The sequence below is a fragment of the Prinia subflava genome, chromosome 12 (assembly GCF_021018805.1).
Source record: "Prinia subflava isolate CZ2003 ecotype Zambia chromosome 12, Cam_Psub_1.2, whole genome shotgun sequence".
NCBI lineage: Eukaryota > Metazoa > Chordata > Aves > Passeriformes > Cisticolidae > Prinia > Prinia subflava.
In genome coordinates, this window is record NC_086258.1 from 18448955 (window position 1) to 18468733 (window position 19779).

The 19779-nt window shown below is 54.3% G+C and overlaps 1 long non-coding RNA gene and 1 other non-coding gene across 2 annotated transcripts; both read right to left on the minus strand.

Moving 5' to 3' along the window:
* Positions 1–8986: 8986 nt before the first annotated feature.
* On the minus strand, positions 8987–10832 carry LOC134556754 (uncharacterized). The gene is made up of 2 exons (XR_010081932.1): positions 10251–10832; positions 8987–9435 (listed from the first exon to the last, which is right to left on the minus strand). It is a non-coding gene; the product is annotated as an uncharacterized LOC134556754 (long non-coding RNA).
* Positions 10046–10201, minus strand: LOC134557365 (small Cajal body-specific RNA 16). Its single transcript, XR_010082035.1, has one exon. It is a non-coding gene; the product is annotated as a small Cajal body-specific RNA 16 (non-coding RNA).
* Positions 10833–19779: the final 8947 nt, after the last annotated feature.

Consider the following 19779-nt stretch of genomic DNA (forward strand, 5'->3'; position numbering starts at 1 on the left):
ACCCATCCATTACAGTTGTATATATTTTTGTAACTTCCCTGGACAGCCCGTACTGGGGGAACACTGAACAGGAGGAAAAATTTCTCCACGTATTTCTGGAGATCTTAAAGCCCTTCCTAATGGCAGGGAAGACACTAGTATTCTAAATATGAGGCTCACAAATGCCATAAGAAAAGTCACACAGTAAGCCAATATGAGAAAGGAGAGCAGAGCTGCTCACTTCGTGGGTGGTTCCCTTATTTACAGGTATTCCTGTAAATATTCTTTTTAGCTCTGCAGTAGTTTTCCACTCTTCACAAGACTGGGATAAGGGTAAAATATCTCCAGACTGGCCTGTGTTCAGAGAGGGGATGTTAATGTATGATACTTAGAAGGTGTTACACTCCGTGATGAGATTTTTATTCAGATTAAACCATCCTGAGTTTACTGTAGTTTATTGCACCATAAGTGAAGGTGTATTAACTTTATACCACTATTTGATTTATCTGAGCTTTGCTGTAGAAAAGCCTTAAATGACCTTGTAGACTAGAGCCCTTTATGTCTTGATGCCACAAACAGGCAGAAACATGTTTTTTCCTGCCTCCTCGAGTGACTGGTAGGAAAATTGAATTGTAGGCTGGGAGCTGGCCAGGGACACCAGCTGCCAGCGCTCGGAGTCCAGCAGCTGACATCACAGCACCGGCCCCATTGACAGCAAAGGTTACGCAGACAAACATTAGCAAACAGGACCAAGTCCTAATTCATAAAATAGATGAGTCAGGATGAGCTTGTGGCACATGTCCCAGCCCTTCTTCCCGTGCTGTCCCTGCAAAGCCTGTACCCATCCAAGGCTCCCTGCCTTGAGTTCTGTGTTGCTGCTCAGGTGCAGTGCTAAAACAAAAGTGAGCAGGTGGTGCAGGGCGGGCTGCTCGTACAGAGATAATTAAATGTGAGGAGCTGGTGGAGTGGATATTCTGGATGAAGAATCCGATCCAACATTTATTCCAATACCTATTTTGGATGGTTGTAATACCTAAAAGCCTGATAGCACTGTTTTTCTCAGGGGACTGTGAGGAGCAGGGGACACTCTCTGGGGCTCCCACTGGGTTGTTTTATCCCTCAGACATCAGGAGGTGGCACAGGTTAAAGAGAACTCACCCCCATGACCTTTTTTTCCAGTAAATAAAGGTACAGGGAATAAAGGGAAAAACACTTGGATAATAACTAATTTGCTGAGGTGTTTTATTGATGCTGAAGATGTCAAGCTCATAATACAGGGAGCTGGAGTTGTGATTGAGGAAGGGTTCACTGGGCTGTTGGAATGCCCAGCTTTTCTACTTGCCAAGGGGAACAGCCCTTGTGTCTGTGTGCCACTGGTACCTGCCTCCCAGGGAACAGCCTGCTTCCAGTTGTCTCTTTAAATGACTGAAAGCACTGCCAGGATCTGATCACTCATTCTTTAGAAAAATAGAGGAGTCTCAGCCAAAAGCTCAGCAGAAATGATGAGTAAATTTCCTATAAAAATAAAAACAAAGGCTGTTTACCATCCCTCCTTTTAATGAGTCTGACAGTACAAATACTCTCAGCTGCTTCAGCAAGCAGTGAATCAAGCTGCTGGGTCACTCACTGGGTAGTGAGAGACTTTGTCCCTGTTTGCCTCTAATGTGTTGATAATTATTATTTTTTTTAATACAAGAAGAGTAATAAGAAGCAATTACTTACTATTAAAAGTATTGCACTAATCCATCTCCTTTTAAAGGAAACACTGACTCCACTAGAGCTGGTTCTGCACCCTGTGGGCAAACACAGCACCTTTCAGTGGAGCTCTGTCAGGACAAGTTGCCTTTGTGACTGCTGCCCCTCCAGCATCACAGTGCCTGTGTCTGTACAGCTTATTCCTGTGCCTGGAGGAAAACGAGGCATTATGAGGCTCTTGCACACCAAAATAACTACCAGTATTGCTATTTTAGGGTTTATTTTTTAACTTGCAGTCTGTGGATCGGGCCTGTGCTGGCAGCTTTTGTCCATGCGTGTCTCAGAACTTGAGAAATGCAAGTTTCGTGACGCTGTTTGCAGACCCCAGAAATGCTGCTTATCGCCTCTGATCAGCATCATGCTTTGCATGAATTCCGGTCCTGTATCCAAGGCAATCTCATTATTTGCTATACACGCTCGATCTGCTGGCTAATTTCTTTCTCCTTCTCACGGGGGAGGAACCTTCCTGTGCTCCACAGGCGTGCCTGTGTTTAGGAGATTAAAGAAAGCAGACAAGACGCATGAGAAATGTCACCCCGTGGCGGCAGCGGCAGCCTGAATGGGAGCACAATTCCGAGACAGATGTTCCTTCCAATTGAATTGTCTGTGTCAGTGATCGCGGAGTTCAGCGCTCCGGAGAGGTGTGAGGCGGAGGGCACGGCTGAGCGGAGCGGCCGGGAGCTGGCACAGTGCAAGCAGCAGCTCTGCTGGTTCTGCCACGGCTGCAGCATTAATCTGTCTCGGCCCCGAGCACCGCTGGCTGGCTGTCCTGGAATTAATTTGGCTAATGTAGCGCGTGATGGAAAGCCACGTTTGCAATCTCTTTGCCAGGCAAGGCTGGACGGATTGATAGCCTGCTCTGTCCCTGGGTTAAGAGAACTCCTAGCAGAGCTCTGCTGAAGGGACACCCTCTGAGAGTGCGGCTCCATCCCCCAAGGGCTGAGACAGAAGGTGTTTAACACCTCCAGGCTCTGGTGATTGTCAGGGGGAGCCTGAGGAGACAGGGAAGAGGTGGCGTTGTCACAGGGGTGGCTCTGCAACCCCTGTGCGAGTGGGAGGTGTCAGAGGTTTTTCTGAGGGCAGGTTTCAGTATCAGTCTCCAAATAACTTGTTTTGAAAAAGGGGATGGTCTTCAGCACAGGAAGCCTATTTGCAGCCATGGTTTCAAACTGATGGCTACAGACTGATGTATGACCACTAGGTATTTAAGTTGTCTGATGAGCAGCTGTTCAATTTGCTTTTGATGACAATCAGGCTGAGTCTGAATTAAACAAGAGCCCTGTGATGGAAAGGACTGAAATGTTCCCAGACAACTCCCTGGACAGAGACTGGAAATGAGCCCAGTGCTTTCCTTCTGCCCCATCCCCTACACTTCCCATGCACCAGGGCCCCTGTGGGCTTTTGCTGCACCACTTCTTGCACTTGGGAGCTAGAAAAGAGTGTTCAGGAGCACCCAGGAGGAGGCAAGAGGCAGGTGAATATGGCAGTGGTGGGACTTGAGGCAGAACCAGCCCCAAGCAGAGAACAGAGGACAAATCTGGGCAGCAGTTCACCCAGAGATGACACCCAGCTTGGAAAGCAGATGAGAGTGCACAACAGACAGGATGATATGAGTGGGAGACCATCACCAGAGCCCCAGGTAAATTAATTTTGTGTCAGCAGGAAAGAGAGAGACAGAGAGAGAGGCTGAGCACCCCTTTATCACCAACCACTCTGTGAGATGCCCTGGGTGAGCAGCTGTGTTCCTCCCCTCCCCACCACTGCACTGGCACGTTCAGGAACACAGAGAGAGCTGGAGCTGATTGCAATAAACCCATTAGCACATGGATGTGAGCCACAACACGGCACTGTGCAAACTAACCCAGAAGGAGGTTTGCAATGTAGGCAAGTTAATTGCCAAAAATAACCCCCAACCCATCCCGGCTGCTGTGCTTTGCCATGGGAACAATATTGTGCATGTGATCACATTCAGCAGGACACAAGCAGCCTAAGGGTCTTTTTACATTTGGCTTGAAAAGGCTAAAAATAGACCCCAAACCACATTCCTTTTTTGCATTGCCATCTCCTCTGCCTCTTCCTATTCACTGGCACTTTTACGTGCAAAGCAGGATTTGGGATTCAAGGCCCCATAATTAGACTCCAGTCTGGCAGCTGCAAGTGGAACAGCTGGAGGTGTTATTTTTACGGGTTATTAATTGACTCCATGAAAGCCCAGCAAACAGAGAGCCAGCGCGCTGCAGTCCACAGCCACATGACAAGGTCTTAGTGACAGAAAAAGATAAAATAAAAGAGAGAATGCGGAATCCTAAAGCCGATTAGTTATAGCAATTTCTCCAAAGCTAAATATAGGGGAAAAATCCTCTCCCATCTTCAGCTCCGTTGGCGGAGATGAGAAAGCACATGGAAGGAGATAGACAGAAATTTCATTTTTCACATAAGCCCCCATAGGTCTCAGAGAGAAACTGCTGCTTTGGTGACATTCCCAACACTTAAATCCAACTATCCCTGACATCTCCCCCCGACCAGCCCTTTGCTCAGCACTCACAAGTGCAGCTGCACTTGCTCCAACCTCACTGCACTGGACAGGGGAATGACACAGGGAAGATCCTGGTGCCATCCCTGCACCCAGTCATGGCCAGGCTGGCACAGTCCTGGTGCCCCTCTGCCAGCCACGGACAGATGAGCCTGCAGAGCACCCCCTCAGAGGGGCTGAACCACCCACACTGCCCCAAACCAAAGCAGGACAGAGCCAGGTGACTTCTTGCCTCCAACTCTCCTTCCTCCCCACCTTTCCTGCAGCTGGGGACAGATGAGGCTTGGGGACAGCTGAAGCCACCTGAGGCCACAAGAGAAACCTCTCATCAAGAGCTGGAATAAGGAAAGGCTCTAGGTGCTGACAGCACAAGGGTACAGGATTGGGTCATCAGCTCTGCAAAACCTATTGTACATCTAAGACCTCAGGGAAATAAATAACATGCAACTCCAGCAGAGATGCTGAGAAGCTGGGAAACTGGCAGAGCATTTCTGTGGGGGTCCCCACAGGAGCAGAAGTGCCAGGGGCAGAGGGACAGCCCCAGAACTGGGTTCCCACAGGGCAGGCAGGGCTGGGTATCCAACCTCAGGGCTACAGGAACCTTCTCCCCACCCAGTAATTCAGCCCAACCAGGCAATTGCTCCATGTCTGATAACACAGGAGCTGAGCCCTCCCACTGCACGAGAGAAACCAAACATGTAACAGAGACAGCTGTGGTTCTGCAGCAGCCCTGTGTCCCTGTGGTGCTGCAGAGCCCCTCTCCACTCCCTTTAACCCCAGCACACACACTGCACAGGAAGGGAGCTCAGCGTCACCTGTGTGACCCTGCTCAGGCCCGGGGAGGTGCATGTTGCTCCAGCATCCACAGGTGTGGCAGTCCCACATCTCCCCAGGCTATTTTCCCTGGTAAGGCTCAGTCTGTGCCATCTGTGCTACCATCACACCTCTCCACAAGATCCAAAGCCGTGGTTGCACTTTGGGGACAGCTGGAGGGGAGGAGGCTTTTTCCAGGGGGTGTCAGAACCACAGGTGACGGTGCTGGAGAGCAGGGAGCTGCTTACAGCTCCCAGGGTTGTGAAAGTCTTTGGCCTTCATGGCGTGGGATGGGGATTTGGGAGCAAAGCACATCAAGCAAGCTGAAGAGAGTGACACTTTCCTTGCCAGCTGCTCCATCCGTGCCCACACAGGCAGTGGGATGACTCTGTGCAACTAATGATGCAACGTGATTAGTAAACAAATGATGCATTTGCACCAGGAAACAAAAAAAAAAAGAAAAAAAAGAAAGAAAGAGGAAGAGGAGAGAAAAGAAGGAAAACTAGTCACATTTTGAGCTGGCAGCACACAGCAGTGAGCTCTTTAAAAATCTGCTGAGGAAGGCACTTGCACAGCACATGGTTTGGGCAGATCAATGAAGCTGCAAAGCAGCCTGGCAGGCACACAAATCCACTTTCTAATGAAATTTACAGCAAGTGGAATTTAGGTCACTACTCGGAAGCATTCAGTTTATTCCAGGCAGCTTTTAAAATATTTAAGAAATAGCTGTCAAATTAAGCCTGTTCACCTCTGACCAAAGTCCAACTTGGAGCCATGGCAGATTTCTTAGCTATGGCTTAAAAATATATATTTTTAAGCTTTCTTTGATTGCCCCCGCCCTTCATCACCACAGCACAGTTATTGGCATCATACTCATCATACACCAGAGCCATGCAATCCTGGCTCTGGTGGGAGCTGTGAGTTCCAAGGATGCTCGGGCTGTGCCCAGCCCAGCCTCATCCTTCCCTGGGGTCTGGGCAGTGTGTCCTCCCTGCAGCCTGTGCCCTAAGGACTTCAGCTGCTGCTGAAGGAAGAGCTGTGCTACAGCCAGACCTAAAAACAGCTCTCGAGGGAACAGCTAAAAGCAGCCTCTTAGCAGAGGTGAGCCTCACCAAGGCTGAGCAATGCCGAGTGGAAGGCTCTGGGCTGCACTGTGGGTTGCCAGTGCTATTCCAGATATCCCACTCCAAGAGAGCTGCCAGAGCATCTTCAGTGGGTGGTGGAGGGAGAGGAAAGGTGGCAAACAGGCAGTTCTCTGGCTGTTTACTTAGAAGTGGCAACAGTCCCCAATCTCCACACTCTCAATTCCTGCAGAGATCAGAGCAGGCCAGACATTTCCACTTCACACAAGGCAAAGTTCAAACCCTTACGTAACACAGACAGTGTGAGCTGATTGCTGCCCCAGCTCAAGGTCCAGCCAGGCACAGAGCTCAAAGCTCTTCCAGCCTCAGCACAAACCAGGAGCAGAGCAGGGCAGAGCAGAAGGCAGCCCTGGAGCAGGGCCGGGCTTAGTGTGAGGGGTGACACCACGGGCACAGCCAGGACTGTGCTTTGGAGGACAAAGAGGTTTCCCCATTGCTCACCAACCTGCCCCACCGTGGCAGCTTCCCTCAGCTCGTTCCCCATAGTCTGGGCATCTCCCCTGCCCACACGGGACCTCCTCCCCTTCCACAGGGTCTGAGCAGATCCCAGCAAAGCCCCAGTGCTTAGGATTTGGCCTGGCTGCAGTTGAGGTATAACACAGGTGCCTGTGCAAACACCTCTGCCTCCTTCCTCATTACACACATAAATATCCATTTCATGCTCAGCTGATGGAGGATTTGTTTGGCTGGGTTATGATCCTGGCTGCTGCTCCACAGCTGGCTCTGTACCAGGATCTGGCACTGGGGGACACGGTCTCTGTGCTCCCATCAGCACTCCTGGCCGTGGATGAGCACACCAGAGCACACTCAGACCCCACCCCTGTATTCATCTGGGGTGGCCTGGCCCTTCTTCCACCTCCTTGTCTGTCCTGACAGAGTCCCATGTCCGTCCCTGCATCTCTCCTGCCCCTTTTGCTCTGTTCCTTGCCCATAGGGATGTTATTGAGTCTGGAGGAAGTGATCCTTGGGTATTACCCAGCTCTCTGGGACCCTTCTTCCCTCTAGGACATTTCCCATAGGATTCCTCCAAGAAGGTCCCTGGAGAGGCCAGTTAGCTCTTCCCATGCCCAGGGCTCTGACTGGACAGCCCTGGCACCAAGCAGAGCCTGGGGCCTCCTGACCCCACAGAGCTGCACATCCCACCCGCCTGTGGAGCTGCTCCCCTGCCAGATGGATCCAACTCCATAATGGCACCAGCAGCTGGAGAGGAGCCTCTGCTCCTCCACATCCCCATCACCTGCTCACCCAGACACCCAGCTCTCCTGGGAGTGCAGCACTGCTGGGTCCAGTTCTGCTCAGGATTTCATTCTTAACGAGACACTTGGAGGCAGAATTTAGCAAGGAAGAAATCCTGTACCTGGCCAAGGAGCCAATGTGGCCACCTGGGGCTGAGCAGCACATCCTACAAGCACAGGGAGCACACACAGCCCAGGCTTATGGAATTCCACAGCACACTGGTGTTTGGCTTGGCTTGGGAATGTTGCAGACCAAGTGGAAATTCTCTCTAGGAAGGGAAATCTGGGCGCCAGGCTATTGTGCAAGTGAAACATTTGTCCCTGCTGTTTAGATACATTTTGCTCTCCAAGCGGAAGGAAAGGAAACTTGTAATGTGTAAGTTATCCCTCCAGGAAACCTTGTCCAGGAGCTGGGCACAACCTGATCCAACCGACAGCAGAGCTGCCTCCCCTGCACTCTCCAGCTGCTCTTCCTGGCTGCAGGCTGGGCAGGGACATCCCATGGAACGCTCCAAGCCCGGCTGGCAGTTGTGTAATGCACGAGCAGCCTGGGCTGCTGCCAGGTGCAGAGCAGGGATGTCCCGAGGGATGTAATCCTGCCACGGCCTCGCTGCCTGCGCATCCCATACCAGAAAGGCTCCCAGCTTCCCACTGCCGTGAAAACAAAGGATTCTGCGGAGCTCCGCACCCTCTAGTGGAGATGGGAGCTCGGCACACGGGGATGCTCCCAAATCCCACAGCACTGCTGAGCTCGATTCGGGATCCGACAGCTCCACAAGCAGGGCTGGGCACCGCTGCGGGGCTGGGCACGGCACCGCTGCAGGGCTGGGGCGCTGCACCGCTGCGGGGCTGGGCACGGCACCGCTGCAGGGCTGGGGCGCTGCACCGCTGCAGGGCTGGGGCACTGCACCGCTGCGGGGCTGGGCACGGCACCGCTGCAGGGCTGGGGCGCTGCACCGCTGCAGGGCTGGGGCGCTGCACCGCTGCGGGGCTGGGCACCGCTGCAGGGCTGGGGCACGGCACCGCTGCAGGGATGGGCATGGCACCACTGCAGGGCTGGGCACGGCACCGCTGCAGGGCTGGGGCACGGCACTGCTGCAGGGATGGGCATGGCACCGCTGCAGGGATGGGGCACTGCACCGCTGCGGGGCTGGGGCGCTGCACCGCTGCAGGGATGGGGCACGGCACCGCTGCAGGGATGGGGCACGGCACTGCTGCAGGGATGGGCACGGCACCGCTGCAGGGATGGGGCACTGCACCGCTGCGGGGCTGGGGCGCTGCACCGCTGCAGGGATGGGGCACGGCACCGCTGCAGGGATGGGGCACGGCACTGCTGCAGGGATGGGGCACGGCACTGCTGCAGGGATGGGGCACGGCACTGCTGCAGGGATGGGCACCGCACCGCTGCAGGGTGTGACAGCCCCGGCATCAGTGCGGCTGTCAGCTCTGCTGCCTGCACAGCCATCTGAGCAGTTGAACACCTGCCTGCTGTGTTCAGGCACGAAAGTGTTAAATGAGAATAAAGAAAGTCAACTTTGAAAAATAGATTTTATTCACGTTCACCATTCAGTTAGGGACAACTACTTTCTATAACCTACAGGAAAGGTGGAAGGAGACTTTTTACAAGAGCATGCAGTGCCAGGACAAGGGGGAATGGTTTCAACAGGCACAGGGAAGGGTTAGATGGGGTATTCGGGAATTAGTGAGGGTGGGGGAGGCCCTGGCACAGGGTGCCCAAAGAAGCTGTGGCTGCCCCATCCCTGGACATGTCCAAGGCCAGGCTGGATGGGGCTTGGGGCAATCTGGGATAGTGGAAGGTGTCCCTGCCCATGGCAGTGGGTGGAAGGAGATGATCCTTATGGTCCTTTCCAGCCCAAAACCATCTATGATCCTGTGATAACCCAAAATGACCACACAGGTATAACCAAGCTGCAAGAGCAGCTCTCACCGTCCTGCAGTCACCTCCTGGTCCAGCCACCTGAAAATAAATAACCAGGATGTTCAACCAGGAAAGCAGCTAGAGCAGAGCCTCCCATCCTACACACCCCCATCCCCTCTGGATCAGTGTTAACTGCAGCACCATATCCCACCCCAGCTCTCCCTAAAATCCTTCCCAAAAGCACACCAGAGCCAGATCACCCATCCCCCAGCAACAATAGGAAAAGGACTTCTTATTTTGGCAAGGAGTTCTTGCCAGGAGCTGGGATCACTGTGGTGCCAGGTTCCCAGCACAGGCCTTCCCTCTGCCTTCCCACACCTGCCAGGGCACACAGAGCCCTGAGCTGTCCCCAGGTGAACCCCCTGCTGCAGGAGAGAAACCAAACATGTAACAAGAGAGCAGAGTACACAACTTCCAACAAAGCTTTACATTTGCTCAAGTGCAGAAGCCAACCTTATCACTATTCCCCGCTACGTGGAGAACAAAGTTGCACTTCAAACAGTACCTAGTGATAAATCAAGTACCCAGACTCTCATTTCCACACCTGAGGGAGCACCAGTGTGACTTTGCAAAACATTTTCAAAGGAAGAGTCAGTATACATTAAAAAACCCCAATCTAACCCGTTTTTCCTTGGAACAGGGCTGCAGCTGTTGTATGCAGTATCATACATGACCATCAAAATGCTTCATGGATGTTCACACCTGTTACTGCACAGATGAGGCCCAGCATGGAGCCCACCTGGGAGCTGCTCTCGGGCGCGGGTGAGGCTGGCTGGTACCACCCAGCAGCCCTTCCCCAGCCCACAGGCCCTGTACCCTGCCCAGGAGGGACACACTGGGCTCCCACCACTCACCTGCTGCTCCCTCACCTCAGGAATGGAAGCACCGAGTCCCACTCGTGTCACCATCTGGGGCTGTGGCTTTTCTGGGGCTGAGCCCCGGCAGGAAATCCTGTGACACACAAAGTTCTGGGACACTCACAGCAAGAACCACGTCCTGGTCTGGCTGTTGGCCCTGGGGCTGGCCCTGCAGCCCCCTCCCCACCACATGGCTCACTCCTTACACCCCACTGGCCCCACTCAGCTCTCCCCCCATTCCCCCACCCTGCTGTGGGCCCAACCCCTCCCCAGGGAGCAGCCACACCCCAAGATTGTCCTTGCACAGCACCCCAGCCCTCCGACCGACTTCCTACACAGCCCCAAAGCCCCCACATAGACCCCAAACCCTGTGGCCCCCAAACCCTGCATCCCACTGCTGTCCGCCATGGAGTTCTGACCCCCAGGCCCTCACTACTCCCCAACATCCCCACAAACCCCCCACAGCTGCCTTCTCCAGCCCACCACAGAACCCACATCCTGTTCCCCAAGCCCTCACCACCCCCTTCATTACATCCCAAGCCCCCCACAGGTCTCCCAAACCCTGCCTCCCACGCCATCCTCCAGCCCCACTGCAGCACCCCACACAACCCTTCCACCCCTACCTCAATACCCCCACCCTGCATCCCAGACCCCCTCTGCACCCCCAAATCCAGCCGCCCCCAAACCTCCACACCCTGCACTCCAGCACCTCGCTTTTCCCCCACTCTGCACCCCTTCAGCGCTCCAGCCCCCCAAACCCCGAGCCCCCCACCTCCCATACCGCCCCCAAACCCCGAGCCCCCCACCTCCCACACCGCCCCCAGCCCCAAACCCCGAGCCCCCCACCTCCCACACCGCTCCCAGCCCCCCAAACCCCGAGCCCCCCACCTCCCACACCGCCCCCAGCCCCAAACCCCGAGCCCCCCACCTCCCACACCACCCCCAGCCCCTGCTCACCCGGACCCCCATTACAGCCCCTCCTGCACCCCAGACCTTCACTCCCCCCCGCGCTCCGGATCCCCCCCTGCTCCATCTCCTCTGGCCCCCTCCCTGCACCCAACACCCCACTGAACCTCAGCCCCCATCACGCTCCACATGTCCCCGGCCCTCCCTCAGCGCCCCTGTACCCGCCATAGCCCCGATCCTCCCTCAGCACCCTGTACCCGCCATGGCCCCGAGCCGCCCTCAGCACCCTGTACCCGCCATAGCCCCGGCCCTCCCTCAGCACCCTGTACCCGCCATGGCCCCGAGCCGCCCTCAGCACCCTGTACCCGCCATGGCCCCGGCCCTCCCTCAGCACCCTGTACCCGCCATGGCCCCGAGCCGCCCTCAGCACCCTGTACCCGCCATGGCCCCGGCCCTCCCTCAGCGCCCCTGTACCCGCCATGGCCCCGGCCCTCCCTCAGCGCTCCCCTGTACCCGCCATGGCCCCGGCCCTCCCACAGCGCCGCGTGGCCCGGAAGCGGAGCCGGAAGCGCAGCGAGAGCAGCCCCGGGCCAGAGCGCCGGGCGGGGCACGGCCCGCCAGGGACAGCGCCCTGGTGCGGCGAGAGCCGGGACTGCAGCGGCGCCCGGGATCCTCCGGGAACGGCCGGGAGAGGAACCCGGGAACGGGACGGGAACGGCCGGGAGAGGAGCCCGGGAACGGGACGGGAACGGCCGGGAGAGGAGCCCGGGATCCTCCGGGAACGGCCGGGAGAGGAGCCCGGGAACGGGACGGGAACGGCCGGGAGAGGAGCCCGGGAACGGGACGGGAACGGCCGGGAGAGGAACCCGGGAACGGGACGGGAACGGCCGGGAGAGGAACCCGGGAACGGGACGGGAACGGCCGGGAGCGGAGCCCGGGAACGGGACGGGAACGGCCGGGAGAGGAACCCGGGAACGGGACGGGAACGGCCGGGAGCGGAGCCCGGGAACGGGACGGGAGCGGAGCCCAGCGCTGTGGGGCTCGGGACCGGCAGGACAGGACCCCGTGCGGCTCGGGACCGGCCCGACCGGGCGGGGTTTGGTTTTGGAGCTGCTGGTGCAAAGGGAGTCACGGAGATGCTCCAAGGGCTGGAGCCCCTCTGCTCTGAGCCAGGCTGGGAGAGCTGGGGGTGCTCACCTGGAGAGGAGAAGGCTCCAGGGAAACCTCACAGCCCCTTCCAGTGCCTAAAGGCGGCCTATAAAAAGATGGAGAGTAACTTCTTATACAGGCAGATAGCAATAAGGCAAGACAGAATAGCTTTACAGTAAAAGGAGGAGGAAGAAATTCCTCCCTGGGGGAGTGCTGACACGCTGGCACAGGCTGCCCAGGGAAGCTGTGGCTGCCCCATCCCTGGAAGTGCCCAAGGCCAGGTTGTCCCACCTGGGACAGTGAAGGGTGTCCCTGCCCATGGCAGGGGTGGAATGAAATGGGCTTTTAGATCCTGTTCAACCCAAATCATTCCAGGATTGCATTATTATAATCCCTCCCAAAGGCAAAATCTCTGCACACAGAGAGTTCAGAGGCTGTTCTTGGCTGGAGCTGAAACCACAGGGCAGTTAATACAGCGTAAATCAGTATTTTGATTTAATATTCTACTGATGGTTCTCAAGGCTGCCTGTTTATGCTGAATTGTGCTTCACTTTCAGTGACTCTGACAGCCCCACTCCTGGATGAGAGAGACACTTTCAGCACAAATGCAGGTATCTCTCAAGAAATTTAATCACAATTTCCCCTCCAAGACATTTTGGTATTAACAGTCTGGGAGCAGAAAGCCACTCCAACACACAAGCAATAACTTGCTCCCTGATGCCTCATTAAAAATGAAGCAGTGCTTAGTTTTATTCTTGCAATAACACATTTTAGCAGACCTCTTATAAAATATACATACAGGTCCAAGCTGGGCAAAACCTGGATGGGAGGAGCAGCTGGGGAAACCAAGCACCACACCACCAGCCAACAAAAACTCACTTTTGCCCATTAAAGCTTGGTGTGGCCTCTGGCACATCCAAACACAGGGATTGAGTGACACAGGGACAGGTTTGTGCCACCAGCCCCACGCTGAGCCAGCTGAGCAGGTAATTCCACACTCAGGCTCCCCAGGAGTGGGTGCCTGCACTGCTCAGAGCCTGCTCTGAATACTAAACTCTTAATTTCCTTGTGATTTTCCTTCTGCCGCTTGTAAATACACAGCAGGAGTGTTCTACAAATACCAGGGAACATCTTTCCAGTCCCTGTGAAAGCAGAGGGCGTGATCCCTGCTTTGCACAAAGAATTGTGATGCAGGGGGATGAATGAAAACACAAATACCCACAGATCTGAGGAGCTGACTTTGCAAAAGCTGCTTTTGTGCTTCTGAGAGCACAAAGCCCTTCCCTGCTGCCCCCTGACCAGCACTTACAAGCCGAGGGATATCCCCACTCCCAACACAGCCCCGCTTTTCATGCATTGCTGGTTTAATGCTGAAGTCATAATGCTCAGTGGGGTTTTTTTTCCTTACAGATTCACAGAATCCTTGAGGCTGGAGAAGACCTCCAAGATCATCAAATCCAACTGTGATTGCAGTGAAATCCTTGTGGGGTGCTGGCTACCCAGAGCTCACGAGAGAGAGGGATTTTAACAGCTGAGCCAGAGGGGCTCCAACACCTCACAGCCTGTGTGCCACCAGCCTGGCAGGAGGGTGGAGGGACAGTCCCAACACCCCCCTGTGGGCAGGGACAGCCACCCATTCCCTCCAGGGCGGCCCAGGGCAGAACAAAAGCATTTCACACCCTTGCACGAGTTTTATTTGTGAAGGTTAAAGCATTTCACGGCTTTCAGACCGTGTATCCTGCTGATCCCCCTGTGCCCTCTCATACTCTGTCTTTTGCCTCCAAGGGAGCCAGGGGCTGGCCAGCTGCCACACCCCGCAGGATTTCCTCCCTCCTGGGTGTAATTCTGCCCGGCTCTGGCCAGCTGTAAACGTTCTGTATCTCATTTGAACAGCCGACCTCGGGCTGCCTGGCTGATGGCACAGACAGCACTGAAAACAAGCATTCTTTTTTTTTCCTTTTTGATAAGAGCAAACATTACTTCTCCGAGATTTCCACAGTAGATCAAGCATAAACCTGAATTATCTTGCTCCTGTCTTTCTCTAGGGAGCAGATAATAGGTGGATGTCTCCATCCCTCTGCTTTGTTCCTTGTCACCCAGCTTGGCAGCATTTTGGTTGCTGTTAAACCACTCTCACCCCCCCTCCCCTTGACATTTAAAGGGCTGTTGTTTGACTGCTGTCACAGCCCTGTACATGGATCCTTCAACCAGTTCCCTCCTCCTCTTCCCACCAATGATGGATTTCCTCGTTTACTCCACAGTAATTTGCTTTCCTCGTGCTGCTCTCCAGCAGAATGCTTTCACTGTCACACATGGGGTTTGGTACTTGCCCACTCTGGGCACATCGGAGCTGCCCTGGCTTTCAAACAGTGCTAGGAAAACTGAATAGAATGTGGATCTGGGAGCCTGGTCCTGCTGGGCTTGGATCCTGCTGCTTTTGGGGTCACTGCTGTGGTGTGGGATGTGTCAGACCATCGATATTCCTGATGGGGTCAGTGGCTTCCACAGCTGATCATTGCCCCCACGTGGAATATCCCATGGGAGGAGCGGGCACTGGCTCCAGGGCAGGGAGTGGAGCCTTTCTGCCTCCTGGAGAGCAAAGCTGGAGGGTTTGCAGCTCATCCACTGGGGGAGATGCACAGAGCAGAGGGTTTGCTGCCACCAGAGCTTTGCCAGATCTGCAAGGGACAAAGCACTTCAGTGCATCAAACCCTTAAAATCCCTGTGGGCCTCTCTGGGTCCTCCTCTTGGCATGGTCAGAAACTGAGGGTGGCACCCAGCTGTGAGGGTTGGTCTCATGTGTTCAGGTGTGGAGTTCAACAGGTAAAGGTAGGTAAACACAGGTAAAGTTGGGGGGTTTTGGGTTTTTTTTGTTTTTTGTTTTTTTTTTTTACCTGAGAGTTTGAACTAAAGCTGAGCCCTTGGCCCGTGTACGTTTGGATATCTCTGATGTGAAAAGCTGGCTCTGTACCTGCTCCTGGCCTGCACCCACCACCCAAACTCCTGCTTCTCCTGGGGCTGCTCACACTGAGGGACTTCAGAGAATCATGGAATTGTTAAGCTTGGAAGAGATCTCTAAGATCACCGAGTCCAACCATTAATCCAGGACCACTGAAATGTCCTCAAGTGCCACATCCACACATCTTTTAAATCCCTCCAGGGATGGTGACTCCCCTCCATCCTGGGCACTCTGTTCCAGGGTTTAACAACCATTTCTGTGAAGAAAATTTCCATAACAGCTGATCTAAACCTTCCCTGGTGCAGCTTGAGGCTGTTTGCTCTCATCCTGTCCCTGTTCCTTGGGAGCAGAGCCCAGCACCTCCCTGCCTGCACCCTCCTGTCAGGGAGTTGTGCAGAGCCAGGAGATCCCCCTGAGCCTCCTTTCTCCAGGCTGAGCCTCCCCAGCTCCCTCTCATAAGATTTGTGGTTGCAGACCCTCTCCCAGCTCCACGCTGGACACACTCCAGCCCCTCAATGTCCTTTCTGTAGTGACCTTTGTAGTGCCCCTGGTACATGGGGACCAGCACTGTGCTCCAGCTCCTGCTGCCTTGGAAATGGGCTTTGAGCTACCCTGGCCCTTCTCCCACTTGGAAAACACATCCAGCAGAGACCAAAAAGCAGGTGTCCCCCTCAGGAAAGAGTGCCATGGCTGGTGATGTCACCTGGACACCTGAGCCCAAGGCACTCAAAGAGCACTCGTCCCTCCCACCACAGTGGTGAGCTGAAAGCTCAGGGATCTCTGCCTTCCCTTGAAAAACTAAGTGAAAATTCCCCTCTCCACAGAGCTCTGTTGTATCTGGAATTACTCCCATCAGCATCTCCTCTGTCCCCAGCCCCCTGCTGCAGAGAAGGTTGAAGGGGTTTGTATATCTAATAAATTGTTATTCAAACACACTCGCTTGGCTTGCTTGTAGAGGAACATCCCTGACCAAATCCAGCTGTGCTGGGGAAAGATGTTTTCTCTCTCAGGCACTTGTCACTGTCCCCAGCTGGATGTTGCTGCCCTTTCAGCCTGCCAGCTGGGCAGTGTGTGCACAAGCCAGTGGAGCCAGCTGGGCTGGTGTCCTCCACTCCAAAGATGACAAATCCGAGAGCTGGTGACCTGCTGGGGAGCACTGCTGTGGCCAGGAGTGTGCTGATTGCAGCACATCCCCTCTGCTGCCTCCCACCTACCAGAGCCTTCTTTTTTTGAAGAATAACTAACTCATTGTGGCAAAATTTCTTCCGGATCCAGCTCTGTGTGGCTGTGCTCCCCTTACATCAGCTACACCAGGTGAGATTTGTCCTCTCTACAGCCAGCAGCAGGCTGTGTCATGGAGCTGGACAAACTCCTCCATCACAGACCAGCATGCCCATCCAGAGCTCCTCTCTGCTGTCAGCACATGAATTACCACCTGCACATTCCTCAGGCCTCTCCATGGGGCTGGAACACACCCCAGAGCGGGCTGGAGAGTCCCCACCCCAAACCAGCACCCTGCAAGGGTGGCATTGCCCATGCCACAGGGTGCTGGTTGCTGGGGTCTCTGAGGTGGTGTTTGCTGGCTCTGTGGGTGCTGCAGGATGGCAGCAGGCACTCAGCTGCCCCTGCCATCCCCCTGTGGGATGGGGAGGGCTCTGGGCTGGCAGTGAGGTGTTCAGTGTGTCTGCATTCGGGGTCAACATCCATTTCCAAGCACAGCAGACCCCGACTAGGGGGAAGGCTGGGCATGCAGAGGTGATTCAACAAAGGATCATGGATCTCTTTTAGTCTGTGCTCAGGCAGCCACACTCTAAAACACTCCAAAGCACTTGGGAGCTTCCTGTACCCTTCAGAGAGAGGCCAAGGCACAGCCAGAGCTCTGGCTGCTGAAATTATCTCTAGGAAATGCCTCTCTATTGTACCCTGGGGATCAGCTCTGAGATGGTTTGCCCTGACACCCTCTTGTTCCACCAAACCCACATCCCTAAAGATCCCACAGCCCCAGCCAGGCATTGGCACTGCTCACAGAGCCCCCACACCCCCGGCTGCCTCCCCACCACCCCAAAAATCTGCTTAACCGGCCCACAGATGCACGGGAGACACTTCCAACACAGATGTCAAGGATGAGTTGGTGCCCTTTGCAATCTCCTTCTGCTGCCTTCCTATAGAGTGTGGCCAATTTGCATAATAAACATGAGCTATAAATGTCAAAATCGGCCATATCCATATCTTATTTTCAGTTCAGACTCTGATTGCATCTTCTTGACTCTAACTTGCCTTTGCAAACAGCTGGGGCCTGGCACTCTGTGGCTGCTGCTTTCCTGGATCCGTGGGGCTGGGCTGCCAGAGCCCAACATCCAACTCCCTCACGGCCACCCCAGAGCTCCTGCCTTCCCTGCAGATTAGTGTCTGCATTAGTGTCTCATTTTTAAAATTAGAAATTTCAGTGTCTCTGTCACTGCTGCCCAGGGAGGAAAGTGTTGAGCCAGGAACTGTCCAGCAGCCTGGGGAGGTGGAAGGCCTCTTGTGCATGCCAAGAGGGAAACTGAGGCAGAGCCAGCCGGGGACCCAGCTCTCCATGGCAGATCCACGCTGCAGATAAGGGTCCCCAGTGCCACCACTGTCTCACCTTGCTTTGCACCGTGTCAAGTGCCACGAGAATGGAATCATAGAATCATGGTGTTTTCACAGGTGCAGGGTGAAATGGAGTCCTGGCATCTTCCAGACTGATCCGTGCACTCCCTTCCTCCTCCTGCTGAGCTGTGGATAAACCCCACACAAATCCCATATAAACCCACCTGCTGCTCTCCCTGACAGCCCCACTGCTGCCCCACTGCCCGCATCCCACGGACACATTCCAGCCTCGGACCTAAACGTTTCCAGATCCCTACAGCACCGCTCTTCATTCCACTCTTCAAATGCAAATGAGGATTTGCAGGAAACCATTTGATTCACGGGTTCATCCTTTATTTTGGCAGATAGCATCAGTTAAACGCCTGCTTATTTCTGCTTTCTGAGAACAATATCAAGCACTTAAGTACACATGCAAGACAGACTGAGCCCTAAGTGCTTATGAGCTGTTTGATTTACCGAGGTGTCTTTATCTTTGCCGAGTATCTCGCAAAGTCATTTATTATTTAGCAGTAAATTAAAGTGGAGGGTCTGTGATTTTCAACAACAGAAATTAATATCCCAGCACTCCTTCGTACCATATATATCTAAAATTTACAGCACTGGAACAGGCCAGACAGGGCTGCAAAACCATCCGTTTCCTTTCTCCCTTGTTACCTGCTGATCACTGCTGCGTAGCAGGAATAAAAAATGGACCGGCAGGAGAGGAAAGGGTAGTTTAAAATTAAAAGTCCAGTTCTTGTGGTTCTCAAGAGGCCCCCTTTGCTTCCCACTGCCCTCCTGCACACATCACTTACGGATAATAAAGTGAACAGGCAGCAATCTCGCCTTGAGACAGCTGAGTTTTAGCCTCACTGGTTCTGTGCTTGGCTAATAATAATAATAATAATAATAATAATAATAATAATAATAATAACTACTACTGCACCTGCAAGCCTTGGAAACACACACTGTTGGATTCTTTGCCCACCTGTCCACAGTGGAGGGGTGGCCAGGGATGGTACAGAATCAGAATTCCAGAATAGTCAGGGTTGGAAGGGCTCTCTGGAGATCACCCAGTCCCACCCTGCTGCCAAGGCAGGGTCAGCTGGGGCAGGGGACATGGAAACACATCCAGGTGGGTTTGGAATGTCCCCAGAGTTGGAGATCCCACAACCTCCCTTGGGCAGCTGTTCCAGGGCTCTGCCCCCTCTTTGGAAACAGCTCTTCCTCGTGTTCTTGTGTTTCCATTCATGGCCAGTGCTCTTGTCCTGTCACTGGGCACCACTGAGCAGGGTCTGGGAGCATTCCCTGCCCCATCCCCTGCAGAGCTGGAGCACGAGTGGCCATCCAGAGGCACAAGGGACAGCAAGGACAGAGCTCTTCCTTCTGAGGCTCCGTGGACTCGTAAAGCTCATGGGTGACTTTAGCAACAAGGCTGGGGGTGTCACATTGGAGAACAACACATCCCTGGAGCTCCAGCCCCTTCCTTTGGGTCTGTGCCAGCTCACCAGCAGCAGCCTGGTGCAAGGCTCAAGAGCAATATCATGGCCAGAAAGTTTTATGGGCTGTGTCGGGCTCCGGCTGACACAAAGCAGGCAATAATTTATAGCAATCTCATGTACTACAAAGGCAAAACATGTCCCTCTTGGATGGAGCTCTGCAAGCCAGAGGGATAAATCAGCTCCAGCAGGGAGCAAAGATGAGAAAAGCAGAAAAAAAGACCCAAAATGTTCTACTTGGATCCTTTGGAAGGAAGAGAGAGAAGGGGCCCTGCAAATGCCCTCCTGGTGTGGGGTGTGTGGGCTGGCCTGAACAGGCACTGGGGCTGTGCCGTGGTTTCTGAGCCCTGCCTGGGCAGTCACCACCAACATCTCCTTCCACCACCTTCTGTCCATGCCT